This window comes from Poecilia reticulata, chromosome 11, assembly GCF_904066995.2.
Source record: "Poecilia reticulata chromosome 11, P_reticulata-male-v2, whole genome shotgun sequence".
In the NCBI taxonomy this organism is placed as follows: Eukaryota; Metazoa; Chordata; class Actinopteri; order Cyprinodontiformes; family Poeciliidae; genus Poecilia; species Poecilia reticulata.
Window position 1 is genome coordinate 28,594,587 of NC_088840.1, and position 23,674 is coordinate 28,618,260.

The 23,674-nt window shown below is 42.5% G+C and overlaps 1 long non-coding RNA gene across 1 annotated transcript; it reads left to right on the forward strand.

Annotated features, from left to right (window-relative positions):
* Window positions 1-960: 960 nt before the first annotated feature.
* Window positions 961-21,752, forward strand: LOC108166714 (uncharacterized). Its single transcript, XR_001777066.2, has 5 exons — window positions 961-1,197; window positions 1,342-1,471; window positions 5,546-5,580; window positions 7,021-7,090; window positions 21,309-21,752. It is a non-coding gene; the product is annotated as an uncharacterized LOC108166714 (long non-coding RNA).
* The last annotated feature ends 1,922 nt before the right edge of the window (window positions 21,753-23,674 follow it).

Below are 23,674 nucleotides of genomic sequence, written 5' to 3' on the forward strand. Positions count from 1 at the left end.
GGCCAATTTAGCTACATAGGAAATATTTTTCAGTTGTTTAGAAGTGAATTTCTGGCTGCAAAGTGAATTGATTCTGATCTTTCATCCTTACCTGTGGAAGGTAATGCCAATGAATCCAGTTTATTTTGTAAAATGGTTGAAACACAAAGCACAAGACTTAAGAAGCTCCAGTCACCCTGCTGCCACATACAAGATGGCGGCGACGTAACGTAGGACTCAGCACTCCGTGAGGCGTCTACATATATGTTGTCTATGGCCTAGAGACGGACACTACCCAGCCGCGGTGAGCTGCTGTCAACCCACGTCTTATTAAGATGTCCACCCGACGCTCCACCATCATGTCCTTAGACGCAAAATCTCTCTTAAAAGTACAGACGTGTGTGGGAAGATGCACATCTGAGGCTGAACAGAGTCAGTGAGGGTGGATACAAGTCATTTTAAAATATGACAATATGTGGCGATATTCAGTGGCGCGCGGTGGGCTGTATGATATCCGCCTTATTCCGCCATCGGTTTGGCGCCCCCTCTAGTGGCGCCCCCTCTAGTGGCGCCCCCTCTAGTGGCGCCTCTATGTGTCGCATGTTTTGCATACCTTCTTTTTACTGCTCAGCGGGAGTATCCAGAAATTTTACTGGAACAGTGAAACTACAAAATTACTCATGTAAAAGGAAAAAAATCAGTGTACTAAAATACTTCTGAAAGTATTTATTTTAAGTTACTTAAGTAAATATAATTTACTACGTCTCAACTAAAAAGTAAAACGTATTCGGTAAATTGCTACTCAAGTATTGAATAATTGATCACAACATTAAAAGATTAAATTATCAGACAGAACAAAATATACAATTATGAGGAATTTTTGGTATTTTAAAGACCCAAATGAAAACAATTAATATAAATTTGAACATATAAAACGTTCTGCAGTTTGGCCTCCTGTTGTACGCCATCCTCCCAGTAGAGGGGGGCAGAGGCTCAGGGTGGCGCTGTGTTGTTCCTGGCATCCCGTTTGGACCTCTCTGTTCTTGGTCTGGTGCTGAATCACCGACTGCCGGTTCAGTCTTGATCCAACCTGTTTCCCAGCTCATTAAAGCTGCAGCAGCTGCAGCAGCAGCGCTGCATCAGCTGGGTCGACCCAGTCCCACTCTGCAGCCCCGCAGCTACTGAGCACGCTCAGTTAGTCTCAGCATGCCTAGAAAGGTGGGTCTGTATTGAGAAACACTTATTGTCAGTCAGCCAAAAGATCAGGCCATTATATCTAAAAAAAAGAGGAAAACTTTTTCTTTTATTGTTAATATTATTAATATTATTATTATTGTTGTTATTTTTAATAAAATACTCCAGTGAATAAAGAAAGTATCCTGGCTTCCTGGAGCCTGATGCACCTGATCAACCAGGTAACCTGGAGAAACACCAGCTAATGTTCCTCCTGTCATCATAAATCAAACGTTTATCCGTCTGCACGGCAGCTCAGGTAATTATCATGTCGGCTGATTGGTGGCATGTTTTAATGTTTTTAGTCCAGTAAATATGAAAGTGGAACATGATTGTTTGTTTACTTCCCGTCATTCACCCTGCTTTACAGTTTCTCCAAAAAATATTTAGATTCTGTTAAATTGATATGATCTAATTAGGTGAATATTTTCCTTCTCCTTATGTTAGTGTTTTGTTACAGCATCAGATTGAATATATTTTATTATTTTTTTAGGAATACCTTCATAATGTAGTGCAGAATCATAAAGTTGGAGCAGTCATAAATAGATTTTTAAAATATTATGTAAAAAATCATTGAAAAGTGTAAATTTAGCTCCTTTTCATCTGACACTCTTAGAAAATACATCTAGTGCAACCAGCTGCCTTCAGCTAAACAGTTAGCTGAGAGCTAAACGGTTAGCTGAGAGCTAAACGGTTAGCTCAGAGCTAAACAGTTAGCTCAGAGCTAAACAGTTAGCTCTGAGCTAAACAGTTAGCTCTGAGCAAACAGTTAGCTCAGAGCTCAACAGTTAGTTCAGAGCTAAACAGCTCAGAGCTGAACAGTTAGCTGAGAGCTAAACAGTTAGCTGAGAGCTAAACAGTTAGCTCAGAGGTAAACAGTTAGCTCAGAGCTAAACAGTTAGCTCAGAGCTAATCAGTTAGTTCAGAGGTAAACAGTTAGTTCAGAGCTAAACAGTTAGCTCAGAGCTAAACAGTTAGCTGAGAGCTAAACAGTTAGCTCAGAGCTAAACAGTTAGCTCAAAGCTAAAGTTAGCTCAGAGCTAAACAGTTAGCTCAGAGCTAATCAGTTAGCTCAGAGATAAACAGTTAGCTCAGAGCTAATCAGCTAGCTCAGAGCTAATCAGTTAGCTCGGAGATAAACAGTTAGCTCAGAGCTAATCAGTTAGCTCAGAGCTAATCAGTTAGTTCAGAGCTAAACAGTTAGCTCAGAGCTAAACAGTTAGCTCAGAGCTAAACAGCTAGCTCAGAGCTAAACAGTTAGCTGAGAGCTAAACAGTTAGCTCTGAGCTAAACAGTTAGCTCTGAGCAAACAGTTAGCTCAGAGCTCAACAGTTAGTTCAGAGCTAAACAGCTCAGAGCTGAACAGTTAGCTGAGAGCTAAACAGTTAGGAGAGCTAAACAGTTAGCTCAGAGGTAAACAGTTAGCTCAGAGCTAAACAGTTAGCTCAGAGCTAATCAGTTAGTTCAGAGGTAAACAGTTAGTTCAGAGCTAAACAGTTAGCTCAGAGCTAAACAGTTAGCTGAGAGCTAAACAGTTAGCTCAGAGCTAAACAGTTAGCTCAAAGCTAAACAGTTAGCTCAGAGCTAAACAGTTAGCTCAGAGCTAATCAGTTAGCTCAGAGATAAACAGTTAGCTCAGAGCTAAACAGTTAGCTCAGAGCTAATCAGTTAGTTCAGAGCTAAACAGTTAGCTCAGAGCTAAACAGTTAGCTCAGAGCTAATCAGTTAGCTCAGAGCTAAATATTTAGTTTGAAGTTAAATATTAAATTACAAACGGCGCCATACTATATAATTTTAACTCAGTTAAATCACATTCAATGAGTTTAGTTACAACATCTGAATGTATTTAAAAAATATTTGCTGTAAATTCAATTTAATCAAATTTAGCTACTTTTTGCAGAATTGAATCACCGTCATACAACGGCATGATAAGGCTCATTCTAGATTTTAAAAAAGGAGTAAATTTCTGTCCAAAAACAGACATTTTGAAATTTACCTCAGACATTTTCTGGAACAAAACATGGAAACTTTCCAAGTTTTTCATACAAAATTTCCAAGATTCATCTCATAATTTCTGAGGTTTTTTTTTGCAAATATTTCCTCCTTTTTTCCATCTACAGTGGCATCTAATACTAATTTATTAAAATATTTGTTGCAAATCTTCATATTGAACTGAGTTTAATCGAACTTGAACTGGTTAAATTTAAACAGAATTTGTTCATCATCTGATGGTGCTTTAGGGCTCATTATACATTGAAAAAAAAAAAACTACATAAAATAGAAATTTTGAGATTAAATTCAGAAATTTTCTAGGAAAAAAAAAATCAGAGCTCCAATAGTTGAAAATTTGGTAAAAAACAAAACTCAAATTTCTGAAATTAATCTCAGAAGTTTTAAAGAAAAAACTTAGAAAGTTTTCAAAAGTTAAAAATGTCAAACTTTTGGAAGTTTTTTCTAGATTTTTTTTTTTGAAAGAAATTAATCTCAAATCTCTGGAGAATAATCTCAGAAATTTGAGTATTTTGGGCAAAAACTACTCCAGTGGCAAAACGGGCTTCCATACCTGTCTAGTCACAGTATGATGTTAAATTTAAACCGACTTGAAAACGTGCAGCAGGTTCAGGTTTGTGTTTCCTGATCCTGAAGATTTGAGCTTCAGTGAAACTCACCTGGATAATGAACCAGGTGTCTTCAGCTCCGTTCATGTGTCTCCTGCGTGTCTGTGTGTCTGTCTTCGACCTTCAGACCTGCTGGGGGGCTGAAGGTCAAACTTGTTAACCCCGGCGTTGAAGCGCCATCGTCAGGTTTCAGAGGCGCTCCCTGATCCTGCAGCTTTCATCAGCCCAGCCGTTTCTCCCTCATTAGTGTCGCAGCGCGTTTCCCTCCACTGCGCCTTCCTGTGAAGAGACGCAGCAGAGACGGGGGACGGACGTCCACATGGACCCGTCCTCCAGGTGTCCGAGGCGCTAGTGGACCTGAGAGTGAAACCTCCGACCTCCAGGCTGCAGGGACTTCCTGTTTGTGGTGCCAACCTGCGACCCCCCTGACCTCTGACCTGCGGCTCCCTCCACGCGTCGGGGAGACGGCCAGTCGTGGCAGAAACGTCCAGAACTCTGCAGCGCGTGTCAGGCTGCTGCAGGGAGGGGTCAGAGGTCAGAGGCTCAGATTTGTTAAAGGTTCACTGGTTAAAGAACAGATTACCGTCAGGGAGCAACGACCCGACCCGACCCGACCCGACCCGACAGAACCGTCTTTATCAGTGTCACCATCAGAGCTACTGGAATAAACGGAAAGAAAATATTAAGATATTTATCTTTTTAAAGGTAGAGCATTACAGATCCATAATTCAGATCCATTCAACGATTTAGGATATTATCATGTTATTATTAACTCCATCAACGAGTTTGAGTTAATTAGACAAACATCGAGATTTTCTCACGTTAAATTCTGTTAGAATTCACATTTTCCTTGTTTTTGTTTTTTCTACTGCTGCTAAAAAACATGGCAGGTGTTTCTGATGTTTTTATTTCTTTTGTATATGTAAAATGTTTCCCAGTTCATTAGAATTTACAGTTTATTGATATTTGAGAATGTGTTCTTGCATTATTAGGCCATTATTACCATTATGTTAGAGTCAATAGTACGATATTATCGTTTATCGCAATAACTTCTGGGACAATTTATCATCCAGCAAAATTTGTTATCATGACGGGCCAACATGTAGCAATAAATATACATTTTTTGGGATAGGGGTGCAGCGATTTATTGGCGCCAGTTTCCTTAATTCTGTGATGGTGCTGACATGTGAAGCCAATTTGATCTCCCTTAGTGAAGCTGCAAGCATCAGCCTCTGTGCTCTGCTGCTCTGCAGTGAGAGGTTTTACTGGCAGACCGGCCCACCAGGCCAGCGCTGCATGTTTACCAACAGTCACTCCACCGTTTCCTGCTCTGACACTTTCTTAATATGTTCAGCAACATTTTAGCCAAAAGAAAAAGGTTTTCAGTCAAAATTGGAATCAGCAGGTCAGGCTTTTTAAAGATCGGAAAACTGCAATAGTTGCAGCCTAGTTTACAATAATAATATAAATATTGGATATTGATATCGGCCCGGATTTTCAGATCGGTGCATTTCTAGGGAAACTGAAAGAACAGCTGTTAGTTTTTTATGTTGATGGATTGGAGGAATCCATCAACACTTTTTGAAAAGAAATGCTGATAAAAATATTCTTTGAAAGGTTTTTTTTTTAGACGTCATTTAGTTTAAAATGTTAAATTTGAATAATTTTATTCCTCCTGATGTTCATCTGATCTGAAATCTGCCTCCGTTTCCCAGGCGACCCGTCTGGACCGGCGCAGACGAATCTGGAGGTGAGTGAGTGAGTGAGTGAGTGAGTGAGTGGCTCCCTGCAGCTCCAGGTCCAAACATCGCCTTCAAAGCCCGCTGGTTCCGACTCGCGGTCCGGCTCGGCCCATTACAAACAGAAAACATGCAGCAGACGCCGCGCATTCCTGAGCCCATTCCACAAAGCGCAAGAACTTCCTTGAATTCTTCGACCCCCGGCGACGGAGCCAGGGCACATCCTGTTGTCCGCGCGCCGCTTCCTGCGACGCGCGACTCCATCTGCCACGCTGGTTGCCACGGCAACGGGGAAACAGTGCGGCGGTACCGGCCCGCTTGGCTCGGGTCTGGATGATCCTGGCCGCGCTGCTAATCAGAGGGAGATTCAAGTGTTTGTGTTCAGAACCTGTTTGCCGGACAGAACCGAGTTCATAACCGGGTCAGAACCAGAACACTGTAAAAGTACCGACACCCTGTCACAGGTTTCAGGGCTCATTGGGATCAAATCTGAGAAAAACACATGGGAGGAAAATGATGCATAACTTTATAGATTTGTTCACAAATAAAAATCTGAAAAGTGTGGCATGCATTTGCACTCCAGCATTTTTACTCTAAACCCATCACGTCAGAGGCTAATGAACCCAAATCCAATTTATATGTGTCTGATTTTTAACCTTTTGCCTAAATTTGACATTTTTTCACGACATGATTCTAAAATCCAATCCGGCATTTATTTGTTACTTCCGTAAACATCAGCGTTCGCTTTGGGCCGTGAACCGTTCACACAGACGTCTGGCTGCTTTCACAGTCATTAGAAGCATGAAGAAACAGGAGGAGAAAAAAAAAATCTGATTTCAGCAAAACATCAGAGTTGAGCATAAAGAGCTGCGGTGAGAAAGTAGCCTGAAGGACTTCTGGTTTTTTTAAGTTAATAAATAAAATAAGCGTGAAATATTTTAATTAAACGGACGAAGTAATCAGATACTTTTATAGTTATAGATCAATAAGACGGTGTTGCAGGTTTTAGCGTCCAGTTCTCTGGTTCTGTTGAGCTTGATTTGAGATTTAGTTTATTCTCATGATTAATAACAGGATTCAGGTCATTTTTTTAAGTGTTAATAAAGTAAATAAATGCAGTTTGGATGAACCAAAATCTGCTTTTTAGTCAAATTAAATCGACTTTACCTGGAAATCAGAGGGAAAGCTGAAAACTCGATTAGAAAATGAATGCCTTAATAGTTTAGTGAACATATTTTAAAGTGTAAGTCATAGTTTTGTGTTAATTAAAACTGAAAGTCTTCCTGGACCTCCAGTGGTGAACCAGCCTGTAGAATCACATTCTCCCCACCCGTCCCTTTAAGAAAACTTATAATTAAAGACTTGATTTATTTTGACCCAAAGCAAAATGAAGTAAATAAATCTCCCAGCTGTGCTGAACTTTGACCCCACTGACTCTCTGTCTCCTGCAGTGTGATGATCCTGCACCCTTTCACCTCTGCGCTCTGACACAGCGTAGGAATCCATTCAACGCCTCACAAGGTAAAACATGTCAGCGGATTTTTAGCTTTCCGTTGAAGTGATGCCCCGCTGCGTCCCAGCTGCACAAAGGAGCGTTACCACAGATCCTTCCTCTCAGCAGCTGATCCAAACAAACCAGAACAAAAATCCCACAACTCTGAACCGGAAATTGTCCGCGCCACTGAGCCGCCATCTTGGTAGGCAAGCGCAGAATAAACTCTAGTTAATATGGCTTTGAGACACAACAGAAAGAAAATATGTTGACATTATTGACCAATATGCAAAGTAAATATATGTCAACAAAATGGCTGCTGTTGGGATCGACCCATATGAGACGGATTATGAGACGTGTCAGACGGTGTGAACAAGCTGATTATGACGTAGTTAACTAGTGAACATGAAGAGTTTATCCACCGTGGAGGAGCTTCACCTGAAATCCATGAACACATACGATCAATATGTAAACGGACTTGTAAAGGACGTGCAAACTCTTTATGTGAATGACTAAGTTCTGTTGACCAGCAGAGTAACACACAGGCTACATGTCTGTCTAGCTAGCAGATAAAAGCTACATTAGCTAAGCCAATGTTGCTAGTTTGGCCATAATTACTACAGTATATATATAATGTACTTATATTGTTTATAAGTTAGGAATGAGGCGAGAGATAGTTCTAAGTTTGTGGTTTTATTGTTGTCATAGCAACTCCATACCAACTGCCTACCAAGATGGCCGTCGGATACAAAGTTCCCAGTGTGACGTCACATGAGAACCGTTTGTGTTTCCATCTCTGCTGGTATTTACTTTAAATATAAACATCTACCTCATTTTATGAAATCTTCCCACTCAGCTGCACGTTTCTTTTAACAGATTTCGCTGTTTTGTGTTTTTAGTACTTTTGTTGTAAATGTGCTCTGTAGTCTCCTGATTTTATATTAGTTTGAATCTCAATCTTTGTTCAGCTTGTTGGTACCTGAATTTCCCTTTAAACAATATTGAATTTATTCTAAAACTGACCCAGCAGCTGACTAACATTATTATGGACATATTTACCAGCTGCCTGCTGCTTCAGGAGGAAACTAAACAGATGATAGTCCGTATTGGTGGATGCTTTCTCCCTGATGGGACGGCCATCTTGACGTTCCGGGGAACCAAAGCTAATGTCGTAGTGAGGGTGACCTTTGCTTTGTGTTTCCATTGTGTCTAAATGTGACTTGTGTTGCGTATGTAGCAGTGTGATGTTGTTACACTAGATTGTCAAGTGATAAGCTATTCCGGTGGGAACTCGTATGAGCACTGGTAGCTTTTATTTTGAAAAGACGGCAAATCCATTGCAAAACAGCGAATAACTTCCTGTTTCAAAATTATTATTTCTATTTAAATGTGGTGTGTTGTGAATGAAAATGTGAATTGTTTTCTCTACTATTGAACATATTGAGTTCATATATTGTTGTTTTGGGTGTTAATTCGGGGTTTAAGGAGAAAAATTAACGGGTCATAGTTCATGAAAGGTTTTCCCACGCTCTCCGTCGCGCTCTTTCTGTTCGGATTCCGTGGGAGAAGGTATGAAGTTTTGTTTTCTGTGTTTAATAAGTGCATTTTAAGTATAAGTAATATGTTTTTGTAAATAATGTGCTTTGGGGCACTCAAACCTTGCTAAACAGTGCTAGAACCGTGTTGGCAGACATTTAGCTGCTCTTATACTTCATGAAACATTGCTAATGAAAATGCTACATCCATGTGCTGAAAATAGTACTGTTCATGGTTAAACAGGCGCTGTGGAGCACTGATCAGAAAAGGCCTGTTTTGACCACTATTTTCTGCTGTTTGGATGCAGGAGCATTAAAAGTGCCTTCAGCTCAGCTGTTGTCTGGCTGTTATTTTCACAAGACACAACGCAGATTCAACTGCGCTACACGTATTTAGCAGAGAAAGCTCATTTGGATTGTTGTAGTTTTTATTTTGAGCTCCTGCACCAGTAATAACCCGTCGTGTTGCGGTTCCACCAGTAAAGTTTGAGGTTTTGTGCTGGAACAACTCAGACCTCCCAGGAAATGTTTGTTGTGATGCTCGGCTGAAAACACCGAGCTAAAGAGCGCTAAAACCCTGAGGAACTCCCTGGAGATTTCCCCTCCAGCAGAGAGAGAAAGCTTGTAATCGCTGCTCCCTGTTTGTTGTACAACAACATTCCTGCAGCGGCTCGGCGCTGTGATCCGTCGGCTTCGGACAAACTTTCACTTTGGGGAAACCGGGAAGAGAAAGCGGCGGCTCGCCTGGGAGGAAGGCGTTCGCTGCTGCTTCCTGTTTCGCTGCGTCTCTCCAGGAAACCAGGAAGCGCAGCGACTTGTAGAGATGCTGATCAGCTTAACGAGTCGTTTCCTCCTGAAACACTCGGTCATGGGAGCCGAAGCTGCAGCGGAGGAGGCGGAGACAGAGACTCGTTTGGGGCTCGAGTCCCATGAACGGGACTTCAGACTCGAGTTGGACTCGCAGTTTAAGAAAAGTTTAAAACTTGTGAACAATTTTTAATGTTTAATGCAGAGGGAGGGATTATCACGCTGCCTCAGCTCCCCTGTAAGAATAATTTACCCCCTTTAAACAGTTTATAGGAGTGAAGTTATGAACGGTGCGGATCGCCTCTGTAAAGCTGCTGCTGGGAGTTTTTATTTCTAATGCAGCATCTCTGCTCCTCTGCTGCTCTTCTGGTTTCTGATGGTTTAGTTTCCCGCTCATTTTTCTGCTGACCAAAACAGATATAAATGATCTAAATCCATTTGTCCTTTGCACGCTAACTTTTAATTCATTTGATTTGACTTCAGATGTGACTTGGATTTGAAATCCGTCACTTGTGAGCATCTGTGGGGGGAGAAACGCGTGTAGAGTTGAGCAGAACGTTTTTACGGCTGGAGGTCTGAGATGTTTTCATCTTCATAATGTTCGTCACGTTTTCGTTACGTTTTCAACGTTTCCATCATGTTTCCGTCATGCTCTCGCCTCCGCCTGTAAACACTGGGACTCATGTTTCCTCCGACCTGCTGAAGACGTTCCGACCCAAACCGTTATTCCTCAGGTTTGTTTGTTTGTTTCGTGACTCTTCCCACTTGGAGATTGAGCCCAGATCTTCTCACGCTGCGCAGATTTCACGCCGTTTGGCTGAAGCGTCAGATCAGATGGCAGGCCGGATGCCTCGGCCTGTCAGGGTGTGGTAACCCTCGGGTTTTCTGGAGATCAGGTCGTTATCTGACAGAACCCCTACACGACCGAACCCCAGACACACAAACAACGCTGCACCAGGAATGCTCAGGTGTCCTCCCTGACGCTCTCCAGGCCCAAACATCTCCGTAAACTCGACCCGTTTGAGCCACTTTGGAACAACTCAGGGAGGGACAATCACAGGAAGTCATGTCTTATCTCAGAGGGAGCAGTGGATCGACTCGCTCTCCTCAAACCAAACAACTTGTCCAAACCTGAGCAGAAAACAGGATTTCTTTCTAATCGTATCTCTGAAGTGTTTTGTTCAGATCATTGCAGCATAAACCCGACTGATGCTGCGTTGTAACGATCTAATCTGTTTGATTTATATCTTCGTGGTTCTGATTGAGCAGCTTTTTGTTGCTGAAAATGTCACAGATATAAAACAGCAGCTTCTGAAATTATTGCATTTGTTTGGGAATTTATGTGGATTTGATCATTTTTACGCTTAGAGATCAGATTTTATCTAATCACACAAATCTCCACATTGTTGCATATTATTTTAGATGAACAGGTTCATCAGAATCTGTCAATGCTCATTTGAGGTTTCAAACCAGCATTATATTTCTAACTCTTCATCCACAGCTGCAGAACTGATTTTATAGGTTTGTTTTCGTCTGGACCTACAAGTTTGGGTCAGAATATTATGACAAAGTACAGCTGAGCAGTTTGGTTTTATTTAATTTAGTAATTTTTTAAATGTGTTTTACGTGTCACATTTTTAGATTATGGAATTTTGGCACTGTTGGTGTTCCGTATTTGTGGTGCAGTTATGAGGCTCCAGTAAAAACCTTTTGGATGAATAAATGATATGGATTTTTTTTCTGTTTTATTTAAATAATTTAGAGTTTTCATTTGTGAATGTGTTGATTGAGTTGAACGTTTTTGTGGATCACTTTCTTTCTTTCACAGCGGTTTTGTTAGCAAACATTCAGAAACTCTTGTAAATATTTGATATTTTGAAATGGATTTTTGGAGCCTGAACCTCTTGTTCTGTAAGGACCGTAAGTAACGAGGCGCCCGGCCCAGTTTGAAGCTGCCATGGTAACCGTTTTCTGATCCTTCAGACAATCAGACGCTGCCCAGCTAGCTTCAGATGCTAATGGCGTGTTTCGCTTACTGCGTTTCTACTTTGGCCTCTCCGTCCGACTCTACTCCAAATACTTTAACTTAGTTGTTTTCTGCGGCCTCAGGTCTAATTTTATTCGTTTTACTCCTGTGAGACGTTGAGCAGAAAAGGCCCCGGCTCCCAGCCCTCGGTGACTCAGGAGCGGCAGGAACAGGGAGTGTTTTGTTGTGAAAACCATTTGGCCCATGGCAACATTATTTTCTGCTCTTCGTGCCGCGGCAGACCGGATCAGAAATACGGTAGCTCTCAGATCAAACCTGTCCGCCCGCCGTGACAACCTGCTGAACTTCCTCGTCCTTTCTGGGGAGGTTCCAGCTCAGCCTGACTCACAGGCGAACAATTACGCAGGCGTTTGTTTTTAAATATCACAGAGGAACCAAATTCCAGGAATAATATTTGGTTTTAAGCAAATTGAAACTGTTCCTCCTAGCTGGATCTGAACTCAGCTGCTCCTCACCTGGAGCCTGCAGGCGTCCATTCAAAGCCCGCCTGATGCTTCAGCGGCTCTGCAGTCAAAGTCATGAAGGACGTTTTGAAGGTCACATGCTGCTCAGTGTTAACAGGAAATCTGTGTCCAGGCTCAGCTCTGCTTTTACCAGCAGCTGGACTCCATTTAAATACTTAATTAAGCTAATAAAACGATCTCCGTCCAGGTAGGACGGACATTATTGTGAAATAATGATCAGCACTTTAATTTGACCTGCAGTGTTGAAATCAGGTTTTTTATTTTAGTTTAGTTTTATTTTGTTGTGACTTTTTGTCTAATTCATTTGGTTTTATTTAGTGTGTTTGTTCGTTTTCATTAGATAAACATTGTTTATTTTTTGTTTTGATTAGTGGTTTAGTTTTTTCATACTGTGGTTAATTTTTAGGTGCAGAACTGAAACGAAGGATTCATCGACTGGGTAATGAAACCATCTTTAATAAGAAGTTTTCAGTTATTGTTGAACAACCAGCTGGTTTATCACAACTTTTCAGGCGGAGAATGAGACGCCGTAATTTGCCGACAGCCGACGTAAACCGCTTGTGTGGAGAAAAAAACCATTTCACATCAGTTCGAAAAGCAAACAAAGGATATTTGTATAATTTCAGTATGTTTTTAGTTAGTTTTACAAATGCACAATATAGTCGCAGTTATAGTTTTACTCATTTCAGGTAAAGAAAATATTTTCTCTATTTTCAGTTTTTGTTGACTATAATAGTTTTAGACCGAAACAAACTGCAGTTCCCTCACATGCTGATGACGGCGGATCATACATGGGATGCAGTTTTATACGTTTGAACTCTTTTTGCTTTCTGCTTTGGTCCAATCCGCCGTTCCAGAAATCTACTGCTTCTTTATGAACAGCTTAGCAGAATTAAGCAGAGAATTGGTGAAGAAGCTTCGCCTGTGGTGAGAACGTCAAACAGCCGTTCTTCACCGTGAAACGATTCTCATGCCGGGTTTGCACAATCCAGCCATCACTGAGCCTCGTTTAGTCTCGACTTGTTTCCCTGCTGCTATCAGAGGAGCAATTATCCCTCATTTAACACGTATGTTGCAAACCCACTTAGCAGCAGCATCCATCTGTGATTTATAGCCAGACCTGCAGTTCCACGTCTCCTCTGCTTCAGCTCTTATCCACACAAATCTCCGATTTAGCTGAGATTCTATTTTAATGAATGTTTACCGTCAGATTCCTGTAATTTCCAGATAAACTGCTGTATCCTCCTTTTCTCTGCCGCTGGTTTGTTCCGCCTCCATCATGAGGCGTTTTGTGTTCTGGAGGCTGTATCTCTGTTTGAACTGATTAATCTAAGTTTGGGATGATTGTGAGGCCTTGAGACGTAGCTTGGATCAAAACCACAGGTTTGTTTCTCCCAGTTTACCCTCCAGAGGAACCAGTCCACTTCACTGTGGTGTCTACATTCCTGCTTTTGTTGTTCACAAAACAAGACATAAAGTGTAGAGCAAATCTTTATCGTAATTACATAACTGGAAACATGGGAGGAAGGGAGGTCTGCCGATCGGGCTTCTCTGCTCGCTGATGATAAAAACTGATTCTCCTGTTTGTTTCTGAAATATGGGTTAGGTTTTTCCAAATATTTTCCTTTAGAGCATCCAGCAGCTAAGACATTCACTGAAGGCTGTCCTAGATCAACATAAGGTCCGAGGGCTGGAGGAGGTCCCTGGATTGTCTCCATCTGGTCCTCGATGCCCTCAAATAAATTGAGAAAACAGCTTTTAATCAACAAGTCCAGATAAAAACCAAAATAAAGCGCATTGAGAGTGATCAGCTCTTCATCGTAGTTCCTGCTAGCGGCTTGGGAGGGAACATTTTGGACTCTTTGAAGCAGTAAAATAAAGATTTTAACATGTTTGATGAGAGCTGGACAAGTGGGCCAGAGCATCTCCTAAACCGAGTTCTACCCGACCCGTTTGGATCCGTTCAGAGGAGGTTCAGTACCTGGATGGACATGAAGGTGGAACCAGACAACCAGACTGCTGATTGGCTTGATGCTGGTTCTGATAGAAAGTTACCAGAACCAGCATCTTGGCTGGTAAAAACTTATTTTCCCCTCACAGATTTCTTGTTTTTCCATTTCCAGATCATTAAACTCGATTCTGCTAGCAGCGCTAGTAGCCAAGCTAATTTTCATTTTAGCTATTTGCTAACATTGAAAATGTTTAGTGCACTTAGCTTCCCCTAAATTAATTTACTTGGCTGTTTTGTAAACTTTCAGTTAATTACAGGTCTACATCTGTGTTGGTTTTGGTTTTGAACTGTTAAGAATTCAAGTAATTAAAAGTTTATATTCTTGCTTTTATTTTGAAGTGGATGGAGACTGTTTACGCATCACTTCTGTGTAAATGATGTATGTGTGTATGTAAATTATAATGTCAAAATTATCTTGGTGCTCGAGGGATGTGGCTTTTCAGGGGCAGTTAAAGTTAGCGCTCCTGAATTAGCTTCCGCTAAATGTCATGTTGGTGTTTCACTTCAATATTAGCTTCTGCTAAATACCATGAATGCATTGCGCTTTAGCGTTAGCTTCTGCTAAATACAGTGTTGGTGTAGCGCCTTAGCATTAGCAGAGCTAATGTTTATGATTAGCACTTTAGGTTTAGCGTAGCTAACATTTTAGTTATTGGGGAACATCAAAGATTATTAAAATGAGATGAGAGACGCCTTAAAAAAGTAGTTTTTAAATTAGAACCATTTTCTGTATTTGGCCTTTTATTTTTTTCTTAAATGATAGAAAAATCTGTAATTTTGACGGATTATAATTTACACCCGTACCTGGTGCAGAGGCGCAGACACTTTAGACTTTATGCACAGAGTAAATCGCAGAGGCAGCTAAAACATTGATTATAAAAAAATCCTGTCTGAATACCATCTCTGACATGATCACTGAATGAATCTTGCTAACAGCGTTTAGCTGATTTTAATAATCCTGCAGCACAAACAGAGCAAAGAAAACTAGAGGGAGTGCTGATCTATTTATAGTCTGAATAGAGGAGTAAGCAGCTAGTTGAGGAAAGAACTTTAATTAGACGGTAATAACTGCAGCGCGCTGCACATCCTATCAGTCACACATCTCAGAAGAATTGCACCTGATTCACCTTGCAGTCACAACAAGCGACAAAATGGAGCCGGAACACGTTAAATAAAAGCTAAAAACGATGGAAGTTGCTCCACTTAAGCAGTAGAAGCCTAATTAAAGTAACGTCTGGGTAAATTCAACCTCAAGCCTCTAATTAAAGTTAATCAGTCGGTTTGGACACGGTGTCTCTTTGCTTGGTCCGGGCCGGGTTGGACTCTTTAGGGCCGATCTAAACTCTAGTACAGATTGTTCCTCCAGATGCGAGCAGCCGTTTATACTTCAACTGGAGTCGTTTTCGTTGTTTCATGTGAGGTTTTTGGGCCACAGTCAGTGGTTTTAGTCACTGCAGAGAAAAAGTTAGACGTGTTCATCTGCCTGATGTTGGACCTGGATTCTCTGTTCAACTTGTTGAAAATTAATTAAATCGCATAACAAAATAAATTCAACTGAGAATTTAAAAATTGATGGGTAAAAAGAAGAAGAACTTTTTTGATGCCGTCAGTCAAAATGATGGACATCAAAAAAGTCTAGCTCTGCTGCCAAAAGGTGTTTCTGATAACCGATAATCAGTGTTTTATCTCAGTGGAGGAACTGTGTCCTGATTTTGCACTTTGCTGTATTAAAACTGTGCTTTTCAACCACTGGGCCGCGGCACACTAGTGTACCGTGAGTGATCGTCAGGTGTGCCGTGGAAATGATCCAATTTCATCTACCGTGTTTTCTGGACTATAAGCTGCTACTTCTTTCCTACACTTTGAACATGCGGCTTTTCTGTGGATTTTTCTTCAACCACCAGGGGGCGCTTTAGCAGGAAGTGAATCATTGGAAGTCAAAATTAGAAATCAAAGAGGAACGCGCTAATTTTCATTTGGAACAAGCACATGCTAGCAGCCATGCTAGCAGCCATGCTAGCAGCCATGCTAGCAGCAGGCACGACGGAGAAATGTTCTCAAACTCATATGATGCAGCTTCTAAGTTGAGGAGCATCGATCTGGCACTACAGCAGGGAAATAAAGCCGCTGCACGTAAACTCGGCGTGAACAAAACCGGATTTGGAGACGGAGAACTGCGTCCTTAATATGTCCAGCAGTTATTAGGACGCAGCTCTCTGCTGCCCGCTGCTGGGTCTTAATGGGAAACCGAGGGCAGCAGAGATACCAGCGGCCTGCAGCCCGGTGCGGCTGATATATGTAAGTTTGCGGGAGGTGGGGGGTAAAAAATATTTGAAGGTACGGTTTATAGTATGGTGTGCTCATAGACCGGAAAATACGGTAATTGGTCTTAAAAGAATTTTTGAAAACGAATTATCTGAAAATAATGCCATCTTTGAGTGCCGTAGTAGTGACTAGCAGCGTAATCACGTAATTTTCTTACCACTAGATGGCAGCAGGTGCAGAGCATTTTACATTAAAACAAGAGAATTAGTGATGCATGAATGTTACTGTTCAGGTGTATTTTTGAAGTGGACATGTTAAGTTCAGTTTGAAATAAGAAATGTAAAATATGATAAAAATACATTTTTGTGTTTATTTGATTCCTATTCAAGACACATTGATAAGAATGACTATATTTGTAATATAGGTGGCTACAGAGTATCTTTGTTTACATTTTTGGTCGGTCGTGAGCCTCGGGATTTTTTCAATTAAAACAATGAACCTCGGCTCAAAAAAGGTTGAAAAACACTGAATTAAAAGAAAACTTTTAGTACAGCAAAGTGCAAAATTGTTTACAAGTTTTGGGTTTGCAATAAAGAACATGTCCTTCCTACCATAAAACATGCACTACTTATTTTTTTATTATGTATTTTAATAGGGCTGCACAGTGGTGCAGTTGGTAGAGCTGTTGCCTTGCAGCAAGAAGGCTCTGGGTTTGATTCCCAGCCTGGGGTCTTTCTGCATGGAGTTTCCATGTTCTCCCTGTGCATGGTGGGTTTTCTCCAGGTACTCCGGTTTCCTCCCACAGTCCAAAAACATGACTGTCAGGTTAATTGGCCTCTCCAAATTGTCCCTAGGTGTGAGTGTGTGTGTGCATGGTTGTGTGTCTCTGTGTGTCTCTGTGTTGCCCTGCGACAGACTGGCGACCTGTCCAGGTGACCCCACCTCTCGCCTGGTACGCTAGCTGGAGAGGCACCAGCACCTCCCGACCCCACTGATGGACAAGGTGTAAGAAAACGGATGGACATTATGCATTTTAATTGTCACTTGATGATTTTGGCCCACATGATGAAGTTTGGACACCCCTGCTGCAGGTCTGGCGGGAACAGAAATGTTCTGCAGGTGACAGAAGGCCGACTTTGTAACTGTCTTTATGTGTCTCTGGAGGCTGAAACCCAGATTTGAGCCTGATCTCTGGTCTCTAGCTGTAATAACTGACGCTGTGCGTTGACATGGCTCATCCCTGTTGGGTCTGCGAAGCATCAGCATTCCATCGGCGCCTTTACCTTTTCCATGACCTCACAGCCTTCTGGGGATAAAAATAGGACAAATTCTTGCTGATTATTGAGACAAATATTCCTCATCAAGGTGTCGGCGTCAGTTTTGACGTTGTCCGGGCCGCCGGTGTCGGTCGGGACGCGTCACATTCCAGGCTCTGCATTGTCCTGAGTGGCAGAATGTTTCCAGCCTTACTCACGGCGCGCGAAGGCCTGGGGCCTCATTCAGCGGGGCTCTTATCTGCAGCGCCGCAGGGGCCGCTGAGCGGTTCCTGTTATTGCAGCTCCGCGCTGCCGCTCCTTGCCGCCGCCTCGGCATTCAGATGGCACAGAATAAGGATTGTTTGTTATTACAATGCCAGTCCGCGGTGGCTTTAGCGTGCGTTGTTTTGACTCTGAGAACAATCAAACTTTCCAATAAAAGAGCCGGTGCTGCTAGCGCCTCCCCCGCTGTTTATTTACGGCAGCATCAGATCCCCAGTCTGCACTGGGACAGGAAGCTCCTCCACCATCACTCTGCACCAAAACATGTTGACCTGCTGCTCGATTATGTAAGCCTGATTGAAGTATGCGTGCAGATAACAATTATTTTAGTCATTTATTCATTATTCTGATGATTAATCTGATTAAAAATGTTAATATTCTGCAGATTTTTTATTTAAATTTCTTTCATACAATATTAGAAATGCATTAAAAGATGCAAAAAGAAAAAAAATCTCCTTTTTTAGTCAGAAAACGTTTAATTACCTAGAATCTAATAACAGCATTTCTTTAGTAAACTCTAGATTATTTATCTGCTGGACTAAACATGAAACAGATCAAAGCTGATCTGGGGATTATTTATCAGCTTCACTGATCAATAATTGGATGCACAAGGTGTTTAATGCTGTGTTGTCTCTTATTGAGAGATGTTATATATTTTGGGCATTGTGTATTTATTGGTTTATCTATTGCCCACAATGGAACATGGCAGTGGTAGCATCATGCTGTGGGTCTGATTCAGTGGTACTGGTGCATTGCACAAAGTGCGAAGGAGGAAAACCAGATCAAAACAAACCCAAACCAACGTAGCACAACGTCAGGCTTCCTGGATTTTCCAAAACTCCGACCCTAAACCGATTGGAAATCCGTGGCTGCTGTTAAATTTGACTTATTGAGTTTCCCTGAACATGTTAGGATAGAAACAAAACATGCTGATAAATTTTTTTGCACAGATTCAGCCTTAGATAATGAGATTTCAGTTCTGAGCTGTTTCAGGGCCTCTGCCACTTTAAATCCAAATAAGCTGCTTTTGGCCACGCCCACCAAGCCAACAGTTACACTCACACTTGAAAATGGTTGCAAACAGGTACGCAATTATACAACCATACATCTTTGAGAAACGTTAGTAGAGCCTCCTGTACAATCAACCAAAATCTAGCAAGTGGTTTCTGAACAGTGAGTCAACAGCAAAACACTTTTCCAGAAGCCATTGTGCAGCACATAAAACCAGCTGACCAAATGTGCTGGAGCTCAGCTTTTGGTTGCTAGGTAACGGGGTCACTGGGGTTGCCAGGTAACGGTGGATTGCCAGTTGAATGCAACCTAACAACTTTGAGGGTTTTGAAACGGCTAGTTTTCCAGACACCAGGAAACTGGTGACAGCTAAATAACTGGCTGGGTGTTTTTATTTTATTTTTATTTATTTATTTTTTTGTGCTTGGTCTGATTTTAGAAGCAGTTTAGACCCAAATGGAAGCGTAAAAATGTGCAGAATTTTGCGTAATGGGTTTCCTTCAAAGTCGGGTCTGAAGAGCTGAACTGATGTTTTTCAGTGAAACCGTTGGTGAAAAACTCGATGGGGACCGAGAGGAAAAACCGATCCCTTCAACAGGAGATTAAAGTCTTTAAAGACGTCTCTGTAGCTGCAGCCAGTCAGCCGGTACTGATCCGGTTCTAGTCTGGATCTGATCACGCTGGGATGGGCCGCAGGTATCTGTCAGGGAAAGATGAGAAACAAAAGCTGTGAAGGTCTGAGATGGAAAACTAACTTCTCCGCTGGTGACTCTGAAAGCTTCCCAGCCTTCGTCCCTGGACTTTCCATCCTGCAGAAACGCAGCGCTGAGTGTGTGTGTGTGTGTGTGTGTGTGTGTGTGTGTGTGTGTGTGTGTGTGTGTGTGTGTGTGTGTGTGTGTGTGTGTGTGTGTGTGTGTGTGTGTGTGTGTGTGTGTGAGAGAGGTGGACGGTGGAAACGGTGGGAGTCTCTCCTTTCAAAGGGTGGCCCAAGAACAAAACAGGAAACCGTCCCTTGTTTTGGCTCGTGGTCGCTACAAGTGTCAGGAATTCAGAGGCGGCGAATTCACATGCTGAGGTTGGCGGCGCAGGTCAGAGCATGTACGCACAAACACAAACACGTCCGCGCATCCATTCACCCGCTGCGGCGGGAATGTCTGGCATGCTCCGATAAGCAGAGACACGACGACTGTGAACCCGCCGTGGATGTTATGAAGAACGGTCCGCCGACAGACTAAATACTCAGAGATGCTGCCGTGACCTTGGTCCAATCAGGACTCGTGTTGCATGTGGGCCACAGTTCTGCTGATTCTTTTGGCTAAAAAGCGCAGAAAGCATCTCGACCTCCTTCATAAACAGGAGTTTATCTGACACGTCTTCAAATCCTCCCTGTTTGGATTAAATAATGTCAGGAGAACCGGTTCTGGTGTTGCCGTGGTTCTGAGGTCTCGGCCCAGTTGGTCCAGTTACAGTGGCGTCGCCCCCATTACACTGCAAAACACAAAATCTAACCAAGTCCTTTTGGTTTAGTTTCCAGTGCAAATGTCTTGGTGCGCTTGAAATAAGACAAAACTAACTAGAAGTAACTTTTCAAACAGATGTCGGAGCTTATTTAATCAGTTAGTTCATGAAAAAGTTCTAGTTCTAATTTTCCCAAGTTGTAAGTGAAATAATCTGGAAACATTCAATAATTATTGACCTAAACTTCTATAACACCCTGAAAACTTACCTGTATGTAACTTTTATTGATAGGTAACGGTCTGCAGTTGCCAGGTAACGGGCGGCTGCTAGGTAACGGGTGGTTGCTAGGTAACAGGTGGTTGCTAGGTAACGGGCGGCTGCTAGGTAACGGGCGGCTGCTAGGTAATGGGTGGTTGCTAGGTAACAGGTGGTTGCTAGGTAACGGGCGGCTGCTAGGTAACGGGTGGTTGCTAGGTAACGGGCGGCTGCTAGATAACGGGTGGTTGCTAGGTAACGGGCGGCTGCTAGTTAACGGGTGGTTGCTAGGTAACGGGTGGTTGCTAGGTATGGGGCGGCTGCTAGGTAACGGGTGGTTGCTAGGTAACGGGTGGCTGCTAGTTAACGGGTGGTTGCTAGGTAACGGGCGGCTGCTAGTTAACGGGCGGCTGCTAGGTAACGGGTGGTTGCTAGGTAACGGGTGGCTGCTAGGTAACGGGTGGTTGCTAGGTAACGGGCGGCTGCTAGTTAACGGGCTGCTGCTAGGTAACGGGTGGTTGCTAGGTAACGGGTGGTTGCTAGGTAACGGGTGGTTGCTAGGTTGCGACGCAGTGCCAGTCAAATGTGACTTAACAATCAGCAGGTTTTTGAAATGACTCATTTTCCAGACATAAACAAACATTAACTTGTTGCCTTTACTGGACAGTCTTTTTTTTAAGTGCTTGTTTTCTTAAGAAGCGGTAGAAACTAAAATGGAAATATAAAACCATACAATGTGAATTTTGCATAATAGGTTCCCTTTGAAGTTGAATCCGGGTCAGAGAACAGAAACATTTTAAAAAAAGCTCAATGTGAAACTTAAACTTAATTATTTCAACACTTTAATGTTTTGCAGTGCTCTCTGGCCCGTGATGTTGCTGCCGGTTTTCTGCTCTCTCCGCCGTGATGAGCAGCATCAGCCGCTGCGGCTCCTCTCACATTAAAGCGTTTCATGTTGTGGGAACCGGTCCAGAAACACGGCGGCGCCGGCGGCAGAACCTCCAGGCTGTCCGGGTCTCAGAGTCCCGGATCCGATCCTGGATCGAAACGCTGTAAATTCTTCACCATCTCCTGTTTGTAGCTTCAAAACTATAAAACAGCTCATGTTGTTCTGCTGTGTTATGGATCAGAACCGCTGGCCCAGCTCTGTGCTGGTGTTTATGAACCGTTTGTGTCTGATTGTTTATTGTTGTTTGGTTTATTGCTGGTGAAAAACGTAACTATTTTAATGCAACTATGAATTGACAAACACTTTGAGTTGTTGCTGAAAATGTGCTATTTAAATAAAATCACCTGATAAAACGTATTTGCTGTGAATGTTACATGTTTTTGTAAAAGCGCGCCGCGTGTTGGACGGAGGCACAGAGAGTCTGACAAAAGGAAAACCGGTTCCTTTGTTTCTGCTCACATTTCTCTCATCACGCTCTGCTGACACGAACACGTTGTCACTCAGGTTCAATAGCATTGACCTCTGACCCCTGGAGAAGTGCTTCCAGGTGGAACCTCTCCGGTCTGGGTCCGGCTCAGAGCTCAGACCTCCTGCAGCTTCGCTCAGACATCCCGACCCAAAACAAACCAGGGTCTCCGGAGCGGGCCGGAACCACCTGGAGCGGCCCGGTTCCGGCGGGTTCTGGTCCAACGCGCTGACGGGTCGGAAACGCTCATCTGGGTCCGGATGAACATGGGTTTGGTTGGGAATCAGAAGGAAAAACTGGAACTGGGTCAAATTGTGTATTTGCAGGAATTTTTACGCCAAGTTTTGTCACATTGCAGATGAGATGCATGCACTGTAAAAACCAAACCTAACCACTTTGACTCCTAGAGAAAATATATCAGTAACGTTTTAAAACAACTAAACTAACTGTTTAGCAAGATATAAGGACTTTTTTACAGTTAATTCCTTAATATTTTAATAGAAAGTTTGAGTTTATTGTGAGATTATTCCGCTTATCGCCGACATTTTCCCATATTATAAGTGGAAAGTAGAACTTTTCGTTAAATGTTGAGTTAAAACAAGTTCAGATTTCTTCCTGAAAAGTTGCTTCTAAGTTAGTTTTGTCTTATTTCAGTGATGCTAAGACATCTGCACTGAAAACCAGACCTAAACTGAAACGCTGCAATGGACCTGATGGGTTCTCAGCTGAGATCTTCCCTCCTAACGAGGCGGCGGGTCGGATCTCCGCGCCGCAGATGTCGGAGCATCGTTAGGAAAATCTGCTCCATGTGTCGGAGGAATGCGAGCAGAACAAAGACTCAGGATTGTTGCATTAGTGAAAGAAATTGTTGAGTTTTTTCCCCCCCCCCAGCAGAACCTCAGGAATGCTGGTGCGTGAACCGAGAGGTCACACTCCACGATCGGAGGGAATGTTTTCCCATAATCCTTCTCCAGGTGCCTGGGAGACTGTTAGCTGTACATGTAATGACTTCAGAGGATTATTATTATTATTATTATTATTTCATGAGGATGAGTCAGGCAGCCCTGGGACGAATGATGAAACACTAAGATGATGATAAGTGGGACAATTTGAGCCAGGCGTGTCCCAAACCTGCTGACTTTTAAAAGTGTGCAGATTTGGTCCGGCGGACCAGGAGGTTGATTTTATTTAATCTAAATGAACACAAAGTATTTGTCTTTTAAAATGTACCTTTAACTTTGCAAACCTGCAAATTTCAGTCCTACAGAAATTAAGTTTATTGAAAATATTCCAAGTTAATTTTACTGTTGAGCCGAAAACAGAACAAAGCATTTTGGGTTTAGACTGAACATGTAAAATATCCTGAAAGAGTCAAACAGGAGGCTCTGATTTCACCTGAAAGCAGAAAACATGACTGTGTTTGCTGAGGAAGAGGATGCTGCTCTTCCTCAGCAGCATCTGAGGGGTTCTGTCTGTCGGTTCTGTCTGGTGCCGACAGACAGAACCCAGCTGGACCCGCTCCGACCAGCCGCATCATGTCCACTTCTCTACTCGCTGTTGACCTGGAACAGCTTTTATTTACTATTTGAAGTCCATCGTTCATCATTATTCACAAACCTTCTCTGGAGTGAGTGTCACATGGGATTCAGCCGAAGGTCAGAGGTCACAAAAATGATCTAAACCCCAAGACTCAGACTCTACAGGCCTCAGTTAGCAGGTTAAAGCCAGCAGGTTAGTTAGCTAGCTACCAAACGCTAGCTGTGCTAACCCTAAAACACTAATCATAAATATGTTCACTAACAGGCTG